Source organism: Xyrauchen texanus, chromosome 33 (genome assembly GCF_025860055.1).
Source record: "Xyrauchen texanus isolate HMW12.3.18 chromosome 33, RBS_HiC_50CHRs, whole genome shotgun sequence".
NCBI classification, from domain to species: Eukaryota; Metazoa; Chordata; class Actinopteri; order Cypriniformes; family Catostomidae; genus Xyrauchen; species Xyrauchen texanus.
The window spans coordinates 40482803-40497802 of record NC_068308.1 but is presented as its reverse complement, the minus strand read 5'-3'; the positions used below and the strand labels follow the sequence as shown (position 1 = coordinate 40497802).

General features: G+C 42.3%; 1 protein-coding gene across 2 annotated transcripts in view; it reads right to left on the bottom strand.

Moving 5' to 3' along the window:
• lzts2b (leucine zipper, putative tumor suppressor 2b) overlaps positions 1-15000 on the bottom strand; it is a 36458-nt gene that overhangs the window by 17207 nt on the left and 4251 nt on the right. Inside the window, exon 2 of one of the 2 annotated variants that reach the window (XM_052102707.1) lies at positions 4010-4091. The exons of the other annotated variant lie outside the window; for it this stretch is intronic. The gene's annotated coding sequence lies outside the window, so the exon portion shown is untranslated. The remainder of the gene's footprint in view (positions 1-4009; positions 4092-15000) is intronic. 2 annotated transcript variants of the gene reach the window in all.

The following is a 15000-nucleotide window of genomic DNA, read 5'->3' as shown; positions in this document are numbered from 1 at the left end:
TATTCAGCAGTGATTGTGTAGTATAGTGATGGAGTATTCAGCAGTGATTGTGTAGTATAGTGATGGAGTATTCAGCAGTGATTGTGTAGTATAGTGATGGAGTATTCAGCAGTGATTGTGTAGTATAGTGATGGAGTATTCAGCAGTGATTGTGTAGTATAGTGGTGGAGTATTCAGCAGTGATTGTGTAGTATAGTGGTGGAGTATTCAGCAGTGATTGTGTAGTATAGTGATGGAGTATTCAGCGGTGATTGTGTAGTATAGTGATGGAGTATTCAGCGGTGATTGTGTAGTATAGTGGTGGAGTATTCAGCAGTGATTGTGTAGTATAGTGATGGAGTATTGGCAGTGATTGTGTAGTATAGTGATGGAGTATTCAGCAGTGATTGTGTAGTATAGTGATGGAGTATTCAGCAGTGATTGTGTAGTATAGTGGTGGAGTATTCAGCAGTGATTGTGTAGTATAGTGATGGAGTATTGGGCAGTGATTGTGTAGTATAGTGATGGAGTATTCAGCAGTGATTGTGTAGTATAGTGATGGAGTATTCAGCAGTGATTGTGTAGTATAGTGATGGAGTATTGGGCAGTGATTGTGTAGTATAGTGGTGGAGCACTCAGCAGTGATTGTGTAGTATAGTGATGGAGTATTGGGCAGTGATTGTGTAGTATAGTGGTGGAGTATTCAGCAGTGATTGTGTAGTATAGTGATGAAGTATTCAGCAGTGATTGTGTAGTATAGTGATGGAGTATTCAGCAGTGATTGTGTAGTATAGTGATGGAGTATTCAGCAGTGATTGTGTAGTATAGTGGTGGAGTATTCAGCAGTGATTGTGTAGTATAGTGGTGGAGTGTTCAGCAGTGATTGTGTAGTATAGTGATGGAGTATTCGGCGGTGATTGTGTAGTATAGTGGTGGAGTATTGGGCGGTGATTGTGTAGTATAGTGGAGGAGTATTCAGCAGTGATTGTGTAGTATAGTGATGGAGTATTGGGCAGTGATTGTGTAGTATAGTGGTGGAGCACTCAGCAGTGATTGTGTAGTATAGTGATGGAGTATTGGGCAGTGATTGTGTAGTATAGTGGTGGAGTATTCAGCAGTGATTGTGTAGTATAGTGATGGAGTATTCAGCAGTGATTGTGTAGTATAGTGATGGAGTATTCAGCAGTGATTGTGTAGTATAGTGATGGAGTATTCAGAGGTGATTGTGTAGTATAGTGATGGAGTATTCAGCAGTGATTGTGTAGTATAGTGATGGAGTATTCAGCAGTGATTGTGTAGTATAGTGATGGAGTATTCAGCAGTGATTGTGTAGTATAGTGGTGGAGTATTCAGCAGTGATTGTGTAGTATAGTGGTGGAGTATTCAGCAGTGATTGTGTAGTATAGTGATGGAGTATTCAGCAGTGATTGTGTAGTATAGTGGTGGAGTATTCAGCAGTGATTGTGTAGTATAGTGGTGGAGTGTTCAGCAGTGATTGTGTAGTATAGTGATGGAGTATTCAGCAGTGATTGTGTAGTATAGTGATGGAGTATTCAGCAGTGATTGTGTAGTATAGTGGTGGAGTATTCAGCAGTGATTGTGTAGTATAGTGATGGAGTATTCAGCAGTGATTGTGTAGTATAGTGATGGAGTATTCAGCAGTGATTGTGTAGTATAGTGGTGGTGTATTCAGCAGTGATTGTGTAGTATAGTGGTGGTGTATTCAGCAGTGATTGTGTAGTATAGTGATGGAGTATTCAGCAGTGATTGTGTAGTATAGTGATGGAGTATTCAGCAGTGATTGTGTAGTATAGTGGTGGTGTATTCAGCAGTGATTGTGTAGTATAGTGGTGGTGTATTCAGCAGTGATTGTGTAGTATAGTGGTGGAGTATTCAGCAGTGATTGTGTAGTATAGTGATGGAGTATTCAGCAGTGATTGTGTAGTATAGTGATGGAGTATTCAGCAGTGATTGTGTAGTATAGTGATGGAGTATTCAGCAGTGATTGTGTAGTATAGTGATGGAGTATTCAGCGGTGATTGTGTAGTATAGTGGTGGAGTATTCAGCAGTGATTGTGTAGTATAGTGATGGAGTATTCAGCAGTGATTGTGTAGTATAGTGGTGGAGTATTCAGCAGTGATTGTGTAGTATAGTGATGGAGTATTCAGCAGTGATTGTGTAGTATAGTGATGGAGTATTCAGTGGTGATTGTGTAGTATAGTGTTGGAGTATTCAGCAGTGATTGTGTAGTATAGTGATGGAGTATTCAGCAGTGATTGTGTAGTATAGTGATGGAGTATTCAGCAGTGATTGTGTAGTATAGTGATGGAGTATTCAGCAGTGATTGTGTAGTATAGTGATGGAGTATTCAGCGGTGATTGTGTAGTATAGTGATGGAGTATTCAGCAGTGATTGTGTAGTATAGTGATGGAGTATTCAGCAGTGATTGTGTAGTATAGTGATGGAGTATTCAGCAGTGATTGTGTAGTATAGTGATGGAGTATTCAGCAGTGATTGTGTAGTATAGTGATGGAGTATTCAGCAGTGATTGTGTAGTATAGTGATGGAGTATTCAGCAGTGATTGTGTAGTATAGTGATGGAGTATTCAGCAGTGATTGTGTAGTATAGTGATGGAGTATTCAGCAGTGATTGTGTAGTATAGTGATGGAGTATTCAGAGGTGATTGTGTAGTATAGTGATGGAGTATTCAGCAGTGATTGTGTAGTATAGTGATGGAGTATTCAGCAGTGATTGTGTAGTATAGTGATGGAGTATTCAGCAGTGATTGTGTAGTATAGTGATGGAGTATTCAGCAGTGATTGTGTAGTATAGTGATGGAGTATTCAGCAGTGATCATAAACAACAAAAAAAGTCATAAACAATAAATAAATACTTCATTGTAATTACACAGCACAGATGAGATAAAGCCATTTGAGTCTCTCGTTAACATGCACTAATTTAAAGACGTTGTTTACAGAAATGGCGGATTTTCTTAAAGAGACAGTACCGGCTTTTAGCACGTGTTCAACAAATCAATGTAAATACCTGTAATATCTTGGATCTACAGCATGTGATATGAGCGTGAAGCGATCGTCTGACCAGGGGCGGGGGGTTTCGCATAATAGGAGTGTGAAATGATTGTCTGTGTTCCGCAACTGCTATTGGGTCCTTGGATAACGTATAACGAGTGAGTAACTGATCTACAAATGCCCCTGAACATGAATGAATGAGCCCGCTAATTTTTCTAATACTTTTGGTATGTTTTGCACAGTGCACGGACATCGGTCGTGTTCTTCTAGATGTTTTGCATGTCATGTGTGCATGCACCTGTTGTTGACTGTGCTAAAAGCGTATCATAAAGCAGTTATAGTTATACTTTCGGGTATACTTAGTTTTTCCGCATACATTATGTCTCATGCATGGGTTAGGTGTACGTGTTTGACATATGCATACTATAACTGCTTTGTGATAATCTTTACTACAGCCAACGACTGTAAAATTAAAGTAAACACTCAGAGTTTGATCAAACAGTGATGTTCGACCGCTAATTACAAACACGCACACACACACACGATGGCAATGACAAACGATGCTGTGAACACAGATGAAATACATTAGCATCTTTACACACACACACACACACACATCCAGAGGAACGTTTTCAATGAGTGTGCTTGTGCTAGTGTATATATAGGCTAGTGTAAGTAGGCTACAGCGTGCTGTGTGTCTCTCTCAGGTCCTGTAAATGGGTCACACTGGCCACAGTTAAATTGGTTGTACAGGCAGCGAGATGTGAAATGTCCAAGAACCAGCACAGAACAAACTGAACAACACGAGAGGAGAGGACATGTATTCATCATCTGATCCGAAACTGACAAAAGGGCACGTGCAGAACTGTGAATTACAGAAGTAAATATATCCTGTTTCAAGTGGACAAGCAGACAACACAACTGAGCCCTACAGCAAACTAATGCCTCGTCAATACTAATGACAAATACTTCAATATCACATGGAGAACATGTTCATACTTTCACAGATGATCTGATGCCTCTGTAGTTCTGATTCTGAAGCAGCGCCAACATTCACGGTGTCACTTCACACACCAGAACCCTGAAAAACACGAGACAGAATGACAGCACGAGGAAGTGGAAACATGAGATCACAAACAACATGCAAGTATTCACTCAAACATCTCCTTTTGTGTCCCATGAAAGAAAGAAAGTCTGGGTTAGTAAATGATGTCAGCGTTTGGGCGAACTGTGCCTTTAAGAAACTCCACAGTCACGCACATGCAGAATACTGCCACCATCAGGAGGAATGGCATCTTTACCACACACATATGTCAGAAATCATCATTTATATGGGTATATAATGTATTATGAAGTTCAAACATCCCAAACAAACATCATTAAATGACATATGTCTTCAGTTTTGGCAGGAGATCATACGCATCACTCCAGTTATATAACCCATCATAACGGAGTCGCTAGACGAGGGTCCCTGAACACAACTGACATCAAAAGCTGTTTGATCGACGACCATCGACTACTATATATGATCAGTTCTCATGAGGCCATTCAAACATATCCCGATATACACTAAACATATTCTGGGTCAAATTAAAAGATACAACAACTTGTTCTATGAAGGTCCCATTAAAACTGATTGGACACTTTTTATTAGGCCTTTCCATAATTAATTTTTGGTACTTTTAAAATGTCCTCAATGTATAGATTTGACAGTTTTATACTTTAGACCTAGACTTTCAATATTAATGAAATTCTATTATAAAAATTGGAATTATTACACGTTTCACCTCGTGCGACCCCGTGTACACATGCGTGGATGTTGTATTTTGGCTTCGCTATACACAACGCATAGTTTAATTTCAATGAAACCGACTGATCTCAGTGCAGGAGACTCTGCGCTGTCAGTAAAGGGTTAAACATTCAATGTACAGAGTCATGTGACCAAACAACATGGTGCTGACCACAGCGGAGTTTGTCTTTGGGAGAAATGCCATCTGACATTAAACTGAATTAAGTTTTTACACTGAAACCTGTTTGAGTCAAAAGATTAGAGTCTCTAGTTTCATCTGATGTGCCATTTTTAAAATGTAAGCGATATATCGCGAATCAACAAGCTGTTTAACACAATGACCACGTTAGTGGACTATAGGCTCATTTTCAGATAAATATCCCATATATACTGTGCATCACATTGAGACCAGTGCAGACAGACAGCACACTGCAGGTTAAGTCATGCACTAAATAGGGAGCAAGGGAGCATCCTATAGCTCTCTATAACTGTTCTGAGACCAGTGCAGACAGACGGCACACTGCAGGTTAAGTCATGCACTAAATAGGGAGCAAGGGAGCATCCTATAGCTCTCCTACAACTGTTCTGAGACCAGCGCAGACAGACGGCACACTGCAGGTTAAGTCATGCACTAAATAGGGAGCAAGGGAGCATCCTATAGCTCTCCTACAACTGTTCTGAGACCAGTGCAGACAGACGGCACACTGCAGGTTAAGTCATGCACTAAATAGGGAGCAAGGGAGCATCCTATACCTCTCTATAACTGTTCTGAGACCAGTGCAGACAGACGGCACACTGCAGGTTAAGTCATGCACTAAATAGGGAGCAAGGGAGCATCCTATAGCTCTCTATAACTGTTCTGAGACCAGTGCAGACAGACAGCACACTGCAGGTTAAGTCATGCACTAAATAGGGAGCAAGGGAGCATCCTATAGCTCTCTATAACTGTTCTGAGACCAGTGCAGACAGACGGCACACTGCAGGTTAAGTCATGCACTAAATAGGGAGCAAGGGAGCATCCTATAGCTCTCCTACAACTGTTCTGAGACCAGCGCAGACAGACGGCACACTGCAGGTTAAGTCATGCACTAAATAGGGAGCAAGGGAGCATCCTATAGCTCTCTATAACTGTTCTGAGACCAGTGCAGACAGACAGCACACTGGAGGTTAAGTCATGCACTAAATAGGGAGCAAGGGAGCATCCTATAGCTCTCCTATAACTGTTCTGAGACCAGTGCAGACAGACAGCACAGTGGAGGTTAAGTCATTCACTAAATAGGGAGCAAGGGAGCATCCTATAGCTCTCCTATAACTGTTCTGAGACCAGTGCAGACAGACGGCACACTGCAGGTTAAGTCATGCACTAAATAGGGAGCAAGGGAGCATCCTATAGCTCTCCTACAACTGTTCTGAGACCAGTGCAGACAGACAGCACAGTGCAGGTTAAGTCATGCACTAAATAGGGAGCAAGGGAGCATCCTATAGCTCTCCTATAACTGTTCTGAGACCAGTGCAGACAGACAGCACACTGCAGGTTAAGTCATGCACTAAATAGGGAGCAAGGGAGCATCCTATAGCTCTCCTATAACTGTTCTGAGACCAGTGCAGACAGACAGCACAGTGGAGATTAAGTCATGCACTAAATAGGGAGCAAGGGAGCATCCTATATCTCTCTATAACTGTTCTGAGACCAGTGCAGACAGACAGCACACTGGAGATTAAGTCATGCACTAAATAGGGAGCAAGGGAGCATCCTATAGCTCTCCTATAACTGTTCTGAGACCAGTGCAGACAGACAGCACACTGGAGGTTATGTCATGCACTAAATAGGGAGCAAGGGAGCATCCTATAGCTCTCCTATAACTGTTCTGAGACCAGTGCAGACAGACAGCACACTGGAGGTTAAGTCATGCACTAAATAGGGAGCAAGGGAGCATCCTATAGCTCTCTATAACTGTTCTGAGCAACCTGGAGTTAAGTGTCTTACTCAAGGACACAATGGTGGTGACTGTGGGGATCAAACCAGCAACCTTCTGATTACCAATGTATTATACAGAGCACTTATTACAGGGACAATCCCCCCGGAGCAACCTGGAGTTAAGTGTCTTACTCAAGGACACAATGGTGGTGACTGTGGGGATCAAACCAGCAACCTTCTGAGTAACAATGTATTATACAGAGCACTTATTACAGGGACAATCCCCCCGGAGCAACCTGGAGTTAAGTGTCTTACTCAAGGACACAATGGTGGTGACTGTGGGGATCAAACCAGCAACCTTCTGATTACCAGTTATGTGCTTTAGTCCACTATGCCACCACCACTCTTTGGTGGAGTTTGAATCCAGGGTGTGCTGAGTGACTCCAGTCAGGTATCCTTAGCAACCAAATTGTCCCGGTTGCTAGGGAGGGTAGAGTCACATGGGGTAACCTCCTCGTGGTGGTGATTAGTGGTTCTCTCAATGGGGCGTGTGGTGAGTTGTGTGTGGATCGTGGAGAGTAGCATGAGCCTCCACATGCTGTGAGTCTCCGCGGTGTCATGCACAACGAGTCACGTGATCAGATGCGCGGATTGACGGTCTCAGACGCGGCAGCAACCAAGACTCGTCCTCCACCACCCAGATTGAGGCGAGTAACAGCACCACCATGAGGACCTACTAAGTAGCGGGAATTGGGCATTCCAAATTGAGACGGTGTGGGAAATGACACAAATATGACACAAATCTCCTGTGATGCTGTAGATCATTTAAATCAACCAGTGAGCGTGTGAAAATTTCTTTCTAGAAACCCACGGTGAGAAAAGTGCCCGAAATAGAAGAAGCCCCCTTCTAGATAAACTTGGTCAACGTGACTTTCACAGCGCATGTGTTCTCGTGTCCGTGTTTGACTCTGTTCTGCTGCTGTTCTCACGGCCCAGTTTGTGGTTCTGTTTTGAGTTCTGGGACACGAGGACAGAGTTCCTAACAGCTGCAGTCTGATCCTGCTTCCCGCCGGTGCCAACATTCAACAGGGCACACTGGAAAGACCTACTTTATATTACCAATAAACATAAAGCAGTCAAAGTGAACGGGGCTCGACTTGAATGAGTAAATGATGACAAAATGTTGTTTTTGTGAACTATTAATGATCATAACCGAAGTGTGACATCCTGAATGACAGTGTTTGTGTTAGAGTCTTCCTGGAGGCATTTGAAGAGAAGTGATCACCTTTAACTATCTCACTAATCACGACAGACCTTTAACACTAACACAAGTCTTCCTCTGCTCTATAAATAGTGTGTGTGTGTTTAGACAGAGACTGAGAGACTCGTGACTTATGGGAAGCCACACCTCGTCCACACAAGCACATGTTCAGATAAACATTAATACAGTTATAGACCGTGTCAAAAGCGTTGCTTAAGTGTTGGTATCACGGCCCAACAACTGTGAAAACAAATATGCTTGAATAGGTGGGCCCCACAGCTTATTACAAGGCCTCCTCTATAGGGCCCTGTGAGTATGAGGGCCCCCAGCCCTGTTATAGGAGCCTTTTGCCCTCTTCTTTATAATGTCATATTTGAGACATGACTTTCTTAAGCCTCTACATCATCAACATGACCAAAACTGTTGTACCCAGTGCAGGGACGGATTATGACTTGCAAAGGCCCTGGGGCCAATTATCTCCAAGGGCCTCCCTCCACCCTAAATTGGGGGGTCTTCGGTGTTCATGCCCAAAAGGGTTTTCGGGGGGTCACCAAACTAGATTGCGCAGCCTTAAAGCCCAGGGCACCCCCGGGCATTCAAGGGCCCCCCTGGTAGTCAAGGGCCCCTGGGCACTGGCCCCATTGGCCCTGTCGGTATTCCATCCCTTACCCATGTGTTTGATGACGTTTAAAATATTTCATAATGTATTATTGCCACTTTAAACGTACATGCACATTTACACATTTATTACACATTTTGTTACATGCTTGTTTTTACGTTACTGTCTCTTTAAGAACAGTGAATGTGTTTCGGATGAGCGGTTTCTATACCACATCCATGCTGTGTGTTTGAATTATTCTGACTGGAAATAACAGAACATGCACTAAAGTAGATTAAATTAATGAACATTTTTGTGAAGATCACAACTTTAAACCAACATTGGCCCCGGGACCCTTGCAAGTCACAATCCACCCTTGGAAATGATGTCATCACACATCCATCTGAGCATGAGCTTAAAGGCACACAGAGTGGTTTGTGTGGTGTTTCCACTGGAGGAACACCGGATGTGAGCGTGACCATCATGATCTTCACCCACACACAGAAGAACTCGACTCAGAGTTCCTGTCAGGACTGTAAACGCCTACAAACCTGAAACACACACAGCTGCTGCATTCAGACCAGCACAAGTCTTACTGTAGAGACCGAGAGCTCTGAGGGTGTTCATCGATGGTATATGCCTCTATTGAAGCCATCCGTCTGCGTTATTTCAACTTCATTGTCTAAAAATAGTGTTTGATAGTGGAATTCATGGTAAACAACTACATTACCCATAATACAGCAGAGAAAGATCCACCAATCAGAGAACAGCGGCCAATAAAACCTGTCAAACGTGCCTCAAAGCGACCGCCCATTAACATGATTTCTTTACTAATTCTCACCACAGGAAGTGGTGGTGGTGTAGTGGTCTAAAGCACATAACTGGTAATCAGAAGGTTGCTGGTTTGATCCCCACAGTCACCACCATTGTGTCCTTGAGTAAGGCACTTAACTCCAGGTTGCTCCGGGGGGATTGTCCCTGTAATATGTGCACTGTAAGTCGCTTTGGATAAAAGTGTCTGCCAAATGCATAAATGTAAATGTTCTCTCTCTCCTAGTGTTTGTCCAATGGCTGGGGGACTCTCACTCACACACATATGAGCAATATAGAGTCTCCAATTCACTTAATCTGCATATTTTTGGACTTGTGGGGGGCACCGGAGCCCCCAAAGGGTGCCCACACAAACACAGGGAGAACATGCCAACTCCACACAGAAAGGCTTACTTGAGCCGGGACTCGAACCCGTGACCTTCTTGCTGTGAGGCGACAGTGCTAACCACTCAACAAAACAAAGCTAACGATGCTAATTGCTAAAATGTGTAAAGGAGTCAAAACAGCGGCAGGAATTCCTCCGTTGCACACACAGATGATGATATGCTGCAAGGACGTCGGTTCCGACGCCTGTCCCGAACTGTAATGGGCTACGTAACTCCTATGATGAGAAGAACCAGGTATGCTTGAGGTCAGTATTAGGCGAATTACTTCCTGTTTCTGGTCCGTTTAGACGTCTTTGGTCCATGTTGCGTTCATATATCAATCGTACCGCACCAGAGTTCGTTTGGAAGCGGACTGAGACCCAGTTATCAGGCGGTCTCAGTTCGCTTGTTTGGGGCGCACCAAGGTTCGGGTGACGGCGTTCACCCTTAATAGTCAATGTTGCCGCTAGCTTTAGAGCATTAGCCAACCTCAATTCAACACTTGTATCTTAAACAACGTACATATTCGCACAGCTAAAGCATTCAACTCACATTTATAAGGTGCTGTATCCACTGAAGTTTTGCTAGTTGCTTCGTTCTTCATTATTTACAACTGTTTTGTCCGACCAGCAGTGCAGCCAAGTGACTCCGCCCCTTCCGCTATCTATGGCAAGCCGCGTGCGTTGAGTGCATGAAGTGTCCGACATTTCACGCTTCGTTTTGACAGAAATACTCAAACCAGTCCGTTTGGCACCAACAATCATCCATGCGATTATCTAATCAGCCAATCGTGTGTCTGCAGTGCATAAAATCATGCAGATACGGGTCAGTTAATGTTCACATCAACCATCAGAATGGGGAAAAAAATGTGATCTCAGTGATTTGGGAGCGTGGCATGATTTGTTGGTACCAGACGGGCTGGTTTGTGTATTGAGTAACTGCTGATCTCTTTGAAAGTGTACCTCACGCAGATGACGCGTTTGACGCATGCGCAGTACGACTGCTTTATTATACGCTATACCAGATGTTAGAGGGCAGCAATGAGTCGTGTCATTTACAGGACATCCGCTCTGAAGGTTGAAGAAGAAGAAAAACTGAGGATCCGCCATCAGAGGAAGCAAGAACAACAACAACAAAACGATGGAGAAGGATGTGTTCTTCGACTACTGCTGGACAGTACAGCACAACTGTGAGTATTGCCACCTAGTGGACTCTTCTATCTCCACAGTCAACCTTGTGCATGCGTGTTTGTCCATGTTTGTCCGCGGACACTCCTGATGACGAAAATTACGTCACGTGGACTGTGTGTGGAATGTCGCAGTACGTGGACAGGCGAAGTATAATTTGGATAGAGGACGGGCCTGGTAAGACAGGCCACTGAAGATTCCTCAGACCCAGGAGGGGAGCGTGTGTGGCCGTTGGACCCCGCTCATACCTGGGCCATTCCATGAACACTCCACGGACCTCCACTGAACCCTGTTACACCCTGAGGATGCCAGATCCCCAGGGACGGATTATGACTTGCAAAGGCCCCGGGGTCAATTATCTCCAAAGGCCCACCTCCAAGGGTTTGCGTTTTCCTGGCCAAATGTTTTCATTGTTGATGGGTTTTCAAACGGGGAAATCGCAAAACTGGATTGCGCAACCTTAAAGCCCAGGGCCCCCCCGGGAGGTCAAGAGCCCCTGGGCACTGGCCCCATTGGCCTGGTCAGTAATCCATCCCTGCAGATCCCCTTATGTTTTAGAGAATTCCCCCTAGACACTAGTTGCTCCATTTTTGGACGTTATTTTCAACAAATGCATCTCCGAGGCTTGATGCCACACCCACTGTGTCTCTCTCTTTCTTAGAAAGAGAATGCGGGTAATAAGTGGGCAGAGATGGCGCAGTTGGGCACCAACAGTTCCTCTCGTTCGCCGGTTAGATGGAAAGCCAGGAGTGACCCCACCACAGTAGTTAAACTAGAGAACTGTTGTCTCAACAGTAAAGCAAATGACTCCAATCTGCTCAGTGATGTTTATCTTCTTTTCAGGACTTTAAGGGATCATAAACTGTGGTCAAAACAAACACTATCTTAAACGCCATTAAATAGCCGAAATACCTCAGAGGATACAGACCGTACGGTTTTACATGTTTAAACACATCTGTTCTGGAAACTCCCCTATATATCAGTGGAATACAACAATAAACAACTACTTAATTAACACACACTTCATCATGCCGTCATCACAAATATATGTTGCCATAGTAACGCTCACATCTGGAAACCCCCCCCCCCATCTTTGTAATGAAGATGAACCATTTCTAATCAGAGGATTTAATCAAACTAAACTCAAATCTCATTCAACGATTCCGCCCTGTTAAACACAATCACCTCAGAGGGATTTGTGGGATTTAAAACTGAACAGGATGAATTTGGTGCTATTTTTACCTCGCTTCTTCTAATAACTTCCTGTTAGCGACATACTTTGTGTCTGAGCAAGAGAGAGAAATAAACAGAGACATTATAATCTATCAGAACTGTTTTCCTTCAGCAGATTTGAGGTCTTCTGGTCACTAAAGAGACTGTAATAAAGTATAAATACAGTAAATATTTCACTGAACTCTAGTCATGTTTGGCTGCTGTGTATTAAAAGCTGAATTTGTGCTCAGTGTTTGACATTAATGTTGTTTTGTGCTTTAAAAGTTCCCCAAATGATCAGTATGGCCTTTATGTCTCAGTGCATTTAAAATACCATTCTACCATACTTCCTATCTCCACCACTGCGCGTATACTGTTTATAGCATGCACATTTTCAGTAAGCATTGTAGGCATTCACTTGACCTACATTTGCCACAATGTGTACTGTATATTCAACAGAGCACAACGTGTACTGTATTCCATGGGTTTTCAAATTGTTGATGCCAAGGACCCCCAATTATGGCAATCATCTTGCTAGGGACAAGAAAATGTATGTAAACCCTTTGGTGTAACCTGCATTTATGCATAAATGTGTCTTAAAATACTGAACAAACACAATCTGTTCTAACTAATAACACAATTAGTTATCATGTTGTTCTTGTACATATTCAATACATAATTCAAACATTTATAGTATGGGTTGGGAAAAATAAGTGAACCCCAAGGCTAAAGCTAATTAGAGTCAGGAGATGGCAAACCTGGCATCCAATTAATGAAACGAGATTGTAGGTGTGAGTTAAAACTACTTTGACTTATAGAAAGCGCTCAAACATTTTGAGTTTGTTATTCACAAGAAGCATCTGCTGAAGTGGACCACGAGATCTCAGAAGACCTACAATCAAGAATTGTTGCTTTGCATGAAGCTGGAAAGGGTTACAAAGTTATCTGGAAGAGTTTAGATATTCATCTGTCCACAGTTAGACAAACTGTCTATAAATGGAGATGATTTAGTACTATAGGTACTCTCACTAGAAGTGGCCGTTAAATATTCATCTGTCCACAGTTAGACAAACTGTCTATAAATGGAGATGATTTAGTACTATAGGTACTCTCTCTAGAAGTGGCCGTTAAATATTCATCTGTCCACAGTTAGACAAACTGTCTATAAATGGAGATGATTTAATACTATAGGTACTCTCTCTAGAAGTGGCCGTTAAATATTCATCTGTCCACAGTTAGACAAACTGTCTATAAATGGAGATGATTTAATACTATAGGTACTCTCACTAGAAGTGGCCGTTAGATATTCATCTGTCCACAGTTAGACAAACTGTCTATAAATGGAGATGATTTAGTACTATAGGTACTCTCACTAGAAGTGGCCGTTAGATATTCATCTGTCCACAGTTAGACAAACTGTCTATAAATGGAGGTGATTTAGTACTATAGGTACTCTCACTAGAAGTGGCCGTTAGATATTCATCTGTCCACAGTTAGACAAACTGTCTATAAATGGAGGTGATTTAGTACTATAGGTACTCTCACTAGAAGTGGCCGTTAGATATTGATCTGTCCACAGTTAGACAAACTGTCTATAAATGGAGATGATTTAGTACTATAGGTACTCTCTCTAGAAGTGACCGTTAGATATTCATCTGTCCACAGTGAGACAAACTGTCTATAAATGGAGATGATTTAGTACTATAGGTACTCTCACTAGAAGTGGCCGTTAGATATTCATCCGTCCACAGTTAGACAAACTGTCTATAAATGGAGATGATTTAGTACTATAGGTACTCTCACTAGAAGTGGCCGTTAGATATTCATCCGTCCACAGTTAGACAAACTGTCTATAAATGGAGATGATTTAGTACTATAGGTACTCTCACTAGAAGTGGCCGTTAGATATTCATCTGTCCACAGTTAGACAAACTGTCTATAAATGGAGATGATTTAGTACTATAGGTACTCTCACTAGAAGTGGCCGTTAGATATTCATCTGTCCACAGTTAGACAAACTGTCTATAAATGGAGATGATTTAGTACTATAGGTACTCTCACTAGAAGTGGCCGTTAGATATTCATCTGTCCACAGTTAGACAAACTGTCTATAAATGGAGATGATTTAGTACTATAGGTACTCTCACTAGAAGTGGCCGTTAGATATTCATCTGTCCACAGTGAGACAAACTGTCTATAAATGGAGATGATTTAGTACTATAGGTACTCTCACTAGAAGTGGCCGTTAGATATTCATCTGTCCACAGTTAGACAAACTGTCTATAAATGGAGATGATTTAGTACTATAGGTACTCTCACTAGAAGTGGCCGTTAGATATTCATCTGTCCACAGTGAGACAAACTGTCTATAAATGGAGATGATTTAGTACTACAGGTACTCTCTCTAGAAGTGGCCGTTAGATATTCATCTGTCCACAGTTAGACAAACTGTCTATAAATGGAGATGATTTAGTACTATATGTACTCTCTCTAGAAGTGGCCGTTAGATATTCATCTGTCCACAGTTAGACAAACTATAAATGGAGATAATTGAGTACTATAGGTACCACATACAAACATTAAAACATCATCCCAACGGTGAAGTACGGTGGAGGGAGCATCATTTTATAACCTATTAATGCAGAAAACCAGCTAATTCCAAAGGGTTCACATACTTTTTCCAGCCATTGTATATAAAGCTCGCTATGTATGATATTATAAAGACAATTAAAATAATAAGCTTTTCTGTTGTTATTGTATTACCTTTTGTACAATTTTTTTAAAAGGAATTGTTACAATATTATCTGTAGGGATGTACTAACGTATCGG